Raw genomic sequence first — 6,000 nt, forward strand, 5'->3', positions numbered from 1 at the left:
TTCCGATGGACGGCAGAGTGCCAGACCTCCTTTGAAACCCTGAAACGACACCCTGTCACCCCTCCCATTTTGGGTCATCCCAACTGACTGCCTTTTTGTTGTTTACACTGATGCAAGTGATGTTGGACTTGGTGCTGTCCTAGTCCAACAGACTGGACTTGGCACTGAAGAAGTGCTAGCATTCGCCAGTCGGAGATTGAATGGAGGAGAACGGAACTACTCCACAACCGAGCAAGAGTGCCTTGCAGTTGTCTGGGCTTTGGAAAAGTGGAGGTATTACCTGGAGGAAAGACACTTCACTGTGGTCACTGACCATTCCTCCCTTGTGTGGGTGTTCAAGACCAACAAACCAAGCACCAGACTCATCAGATGGGCTCTACGGTTGCAAGAGTTCACCTTTGCAGTAGAATACAGGAAAGGAAAATACAACACTGTTACAGATGCCTTATCCAGAGCTCCTGCTTGTGGTAATGGTGGCCCTCATCTTACATGTGCTACTGTGCTGTCTAGCAGTTGAGACTCACCCAAAACTGACTTTCCCATCTCTGATGAAGCAATATGGAAGGCCCAACAGGATGATCCAGAAGTACAGGCTTTGTACCAGACTATCCTGGAAGACGGAGAAAAGAGCATTACTGTACTGGCCACATCTGAGCATGGTCACATGTCCGAAACTGTCAGGTTTGTCAAATGTACAAACCAGAAAGTAGAAAACCTGCTGGCAAGTTGCAGCAAACGGTGCTTTCCCGACCTTGGGAAATGTTAGGAGTGGATTTGATGGGTCCATTTCCTAGAAGCTCCAATCAGAAGGTGTACATGCTTGTTTTTGTTGATTATTATTCAAAGTGGGTGTAGCTCTTTGCCCAGCATCAGGCCACAGCGAGGACAGTCTCTAACATCCTCACGAAAGAGATCCTGACTCACTGGGGAGTGCCTGATTACATCCTGTCTGACCGAGGTTCCCAATTCGTCTCTGATCTCTTTGAGGAGACCTGACAAAGATGGAACCCGAGACAGAAGTTGACCACGGCCTATCACCCACAGACGAACTTCACTGAGAGAGTTAATCGAACCTTGAAGACAAAGGTTGCTTCCTATGTAGGGACCCAGCACAAACACTGGGACAAGAACATTCACGAGTTTCGATTTGCCCTGACTTCTGCTGTGCAAGAGTCCACTGGAGTCACACCTGCAGAGCTGAACCTGAGTCGTCCATTCCGAGGACCCCTGGATATGATGCTACAGCCCCAGCAGGCTACTCCAGACTCTGCATGCTATGACCAGGTAGTCCCTCTCCACAACTTGAGAGCTCTTGTCTCAAAGAACATAATCCAGGCCCGACTCAAGCAGAAGAGAAATTATGGCAAGAAGAGACATGCAGTTCCAGGTTAGTGATCGGGTGTGGCTTCGCTCTCATCCTTACTCAAAAGCTGAACAATTCTTCTCGGCCAACATCACTCCTAAATGTCAAGGACCATATAGGATTTTGGAGCAGATGGGCCCTCTGAACTACCGATTGGTGAAAGACGGCACAGGTGAAGATATGCGCATTGTCCATGTCTCAAGCCTTAAGGTCTGTTACCCCTCAGCTGAGGAGAGTGAGTGCCACAAAGTTATGAATATTTTTGTAGAGGAAAGTGATGAGAAGAATTCTTGATTTCCCAGATGTGCCTTCCAGGGTAATGGTCGGATTTTTCCAGGGGAGGGGTGTGTGACGGCCCTAAATTTGTCTGAACCGTCTCAGTGCTTCTCCTTCCAATAGGGCGCTTCCCCTTTAATTCCCAATGAAATAGCCAGCATCAGCTGCGCAAAAAGGGGTTTGTGATGGAGACGTGAATGAGGATGTGTTCAACCCTCAGTTCCCAATCTTCTCTATTCCGTTTGTTTTGTTGCCTTTTAAACATGTGTTTTGTAGCCTAATAGAGTTTACCCAGGATCGGATCCCCTCTTTGCGTCCGTTGACTACACATCTCCGTTGTTCTTCGTGGCCTTTCTCTGCTGAAGATCTGTCGGCGGATTGGATTGTCTGACTGACTACAACCTTTTTGTATACCGTATTTCATTTGTTTTGGTGTGATGTATACCGTGATGATTTATGTGGTCAGTTGTAGTTGAAGACTTATTGAGATTTGATACTCTTTCTGGTTGTGTGGTAAAAGAGTTGATATTTTGATTGTATGATTGAGACTGGGTTGAGACTACACTTTTATGAACAGACCAACATTCCGTGACTAAGGTCACTTGAGTTCCCTAAACTCCTTTACCGGGCTGGACTCTTTTAGGCCAGTAGTACAGGACTTTTCTGGAGGAACCAGAGCTCATTATTTGTTATATTATTATGTGTGTGTGATCATTTATGTTGGTAGTACAACCCACGCAAAATAATACAGTTGTTTTAAAGTTATTCCCAATCTTTTAAGGGTTTATGAAGTGTCCATCCTGACTTTTACATGAGTCCTTTTGTATTGGTGTAGACTTGACGGACCAGACGGGACTCATTCCCTCACAAACCAAAAGGAGAAATCAATATTTTCTCTGGTAGGCACAACCTACCTGGCACCCCTACAAACAATAACCTCAAGTCAAAACCGTTACAATATACTGCAGTTGAGGAACAAGTTGATAAACTTGCAACCCCACTTTTGAGAAAATGGCCCTTGAACGTTTTGGTACAACTCCTGGAGAGCTCTTCTTGGTCTACACCCATTCAGCATTGTTCAAACCCTCTTAAGCATGTTCCTTATTTATTTTTATTGAACATTTAACTAGGCAAGTCAGTTAAGAACAAATTCTGATTTACAAAGACGGCCTATCCCAGCCGAACCCTAACCCGGACGACTCTAGGAAAATTGTGGACCGCCCTATGGGACTCCCAATCACGGCTGGTTGTGATACAGCCTGGAATAAAACCGGGGTCTGTAGTGGCGTCTTTAGCACTGAGATGCAGTGCCTTAGACCGCTGCGCCATTCAGGAGCCCAATCCATTAGCCCCACTCATTTCTTTAAGGATTCACATGTGCGACCATGTGGTAAACAAACCCTATATCAAATAAGATATTTGTCACATGCACAGGATACAGAAGGTGTAAACGGTACAGTGAGGTGTTTACTTGCATAGTAGCAATATCAAAAGAAAAAGGGTCCAGATAAAAATATTTTAGCATTATTAGATGACGCTTACCTGACACACTTGTCTAATTTGATGGGTCATATGAAGGAAATGCTATAACCACCCCCAGCCACATCTAGCTAAGTGGAAGGGTCACTATTGTCTAGACATGTACACATAGATGGCCGTAATCACCCCCAGACACACCAGGCTCATTTGATAGGTCATGTAATAATCCGGCCGAAGTGGAGTCTTTTGTTTAGCCATGTAGTTAGCTACCTAAGTAGCTAGATAAACAATGAACCGGTATAATCCCAACTCACACTACTAATACAAACATTGTCATAGCTGTAGTATGAATCTGCAGGTAGCTAAAGCTAACAAACTAGGTTCAGAGTTAGCTAGCTAACATTATGCCATAACTAGCAACGCAAATGGTTTTCTGATTCGAATAATATTAGTGCACAGATCATACACGTAACATTAGCTAGCGAGCCAGCAAGCTAACGTTTGCTAGCTAACTAACAGTAAGCTTTAACTTGCAATAAAAACAACTTTCTGACAAAATTAGAAACTTATATCTGAAAATGTAGCTAGACTCGTCCCCGTATCCATAGCTGAACGCTTCACAGTAGACTGGAACCATTTATCTCCGTTTTGTTTGTAGTTACATCTTGTTCGACCAGAGTTGTGTCAAGTCACTCTGGTTCACACTGACCGTGGTGTGTGCAGGAAGTAGCCCGTTACTTTTTCCAACTGATCTCTCGATAGCGCCCGCTAACTTCAGGGCATCAATGTTGTTGAGTAAAGTAGCAAACCTTTTGTAGTTCTCGATGGCTAACATTATATCTTTAAAAAACAGTGCGGTAGAAAGGACTGTCAACACTTACTGAACAGCTCAAGTTAGACAGAAGCATGCTACATGGCAGACCAATCCAACCTCATCTCCCTGCATGTCCAGACCATCCATTATCTCAGACAATCATGGCTAGTGGGAAGGTTCCTGCCCTTTTCCATGACTAAACCAACTAGGCTCGTAATTTACCAATTTTATTTTGTATTTATGGATGGAATACAAGTTTGTTATTAATGAACGTTCGCATTTTGATTTTAAAAAACACGTTTACGTTCAAATGCCGCTCCTGTGAAGCAGTGATGTGCGACATGTGCGTAGTTTCCTGAAACTAGTCACATATGAAATGTATTAATTACACTGTTAGAATGTTGCAGTCAGATTGACTGCTCGTTAGCTTGAAGGAGTGTCCCTCGGGGCCCAAGCGGTTCTAGTGTTGATAACCATCTGTGTTATGTAACCATACCTAACCGCATACTAATTTGAGTAGCACAGATTTACATGTACTATTTTACGTTTAGTCTATGAGACCAGGCTGGGCAAAGACAGGGCAAATGATTGGATACTGTAGACAGTCTGTAGTGGTCCTTTGACATGGGAAAGGAGTGTCCATTTTATTACCTGTGATGTATTATAGAGGTAACAGTGGGAGCGGAAAAGGTCCTACTATTTATTATGTTCTATTAAAAACTAGAGAGATGCCTGACCTCAACAGTGACACCACTAGGAAATGACACGCCCACTGATCGCTTTGAGGGAACTACTGCACCACAACTTTCTGTTGGTTATATCTGCACTGTTTTAAATTGCCATTGGTTTGTATTTAATTTAATCTTCCCATTGATTACATTTTCAAGGTCCCATAACTTTGACTCCTTCAAATTATTTAAAAGACGGTACTCAAATCAATAAACACTTCCCTAAACAGTCGCAGGACATTCATGAAAAGGCTTTTTTTTCATACTGTATCATTACAGGTGCATGATGCCATGACGTTAGTTTGTAGCGAAATTACATGCTGGATGTTATTGATGCTACTGCATGATCAAAGTCATCCTCCAGAAACGCAAATGATAACTTGTCAACAATATGGGAGAAGTCATAACAGTTTCGATGACACAAGCGCACATTATAGCTTACTAAACCACATCGATGATGCGGCAAGATAGCCCCAGGATGATATGAGTCATTCGGTAAAACAGTGGATGCTTTTATACTCACGTTCAACCTTGACTGCACTGGTCCAACCGCGGTATCGCTCCACGACGTGTTATACAGCAATAAATTACGCTACCAGGTTGAATTGGGAATGTCCTCCCGCCAGTTTCACATAAAAATTAAAGGCCATCGAAAGGCAACTCCTTGGTCTGTATCCCGCGTTGGGCTGTTTAAATAGATGGTCCCTCGAGACATACAGGTTCGGGGAAGATAACCGACGCTGCCACACACCACTCGCCAAGTAATGGTTGAATCAAGCAGTGTAAAATACCTAGTTTGAAGTTGTATTAGTCTGTACGAGATACACATGACATCTTATATAGCCTCCTTACACCGTCGAACAAAATGCTTATTTGCAGGTTCCTTCTCAATCTCACTGATAGATTCACAGAGGCGCATGGGCAAAGTTATGAGATCAGACTGTATCGCTACTTCTAGAAGCACTATGGAATCCACTAACTAGTTAACGGGATGATGAATATGATTAGGCAAAAAATGCAAACGACGCAAAATATGCCACTTTACGGCACAGGACACTAAACGCAAATCAAATCAAATCAAATGTATTTATATAGCCCTTTGTACATCAGCTGATATCTCAAAGTGCTGTACAGAAACCCAGCCTAAAACCCCAAACAGCAAGCAATGCAGGTGTAGAAGCACGGTGGCTAGGAAAAACTCCCTAGAAAGGCCAAAACCTAGGAAGAAACCTAGAGAGGAACCAGGCTATGTGGGGTGGCCAGTCCTCTTCTGGCTGTGCCGGGTGGAGATTATAACAGAACATGGCCAAGATGTTCAAATGTTCATAAATGACCAGCAT

At 43.5% G+C, this 6,000-nt stretch overlaps 1 protein-coding gene across 6 annotated transcripts in view; it reads right to left on the reverse strand.

Moving 5' to 3' along the window:
• pleca (plectin a) overlaps positions 1-5,616 on the reverse strand; it is a 189,613-nt gene extending 183,997 nt beyond the window's left edge. For 5 of the 6 annotated variants that reach the window (XM_031793796.1, XM_031793794.1, XM_031793790.1 and 2 more), the window contains exon 1: positions 5,184-5,615. The gene's annotated coding sequence lies outside the window, so the exon portion shown is untranslated. Of the gene's footprint in view, positions 1-5,183 lie in introns of all 6 variants that reach the window. The other variant, XM_031793789.1, reaches the window with a different exon arrangement.
• Positions 5,617-6,000: the final 384 nt, after the last annotated feature.

This window comes from Oncorhynchus kisutch, linkage group LG17, assembly GCF_002021735.2.
Source record: "Oncorhynchus kisutch isolate 150728-3 linkage group LG17, Okis_V2, whole genome shotgun sequence".
NCBI lineage: Eukaryota > Metazoa > Chordata > Actinopteri > Salmoniformes > Salmonidae > Oncorhynchus > Oncorhynchus kisutch.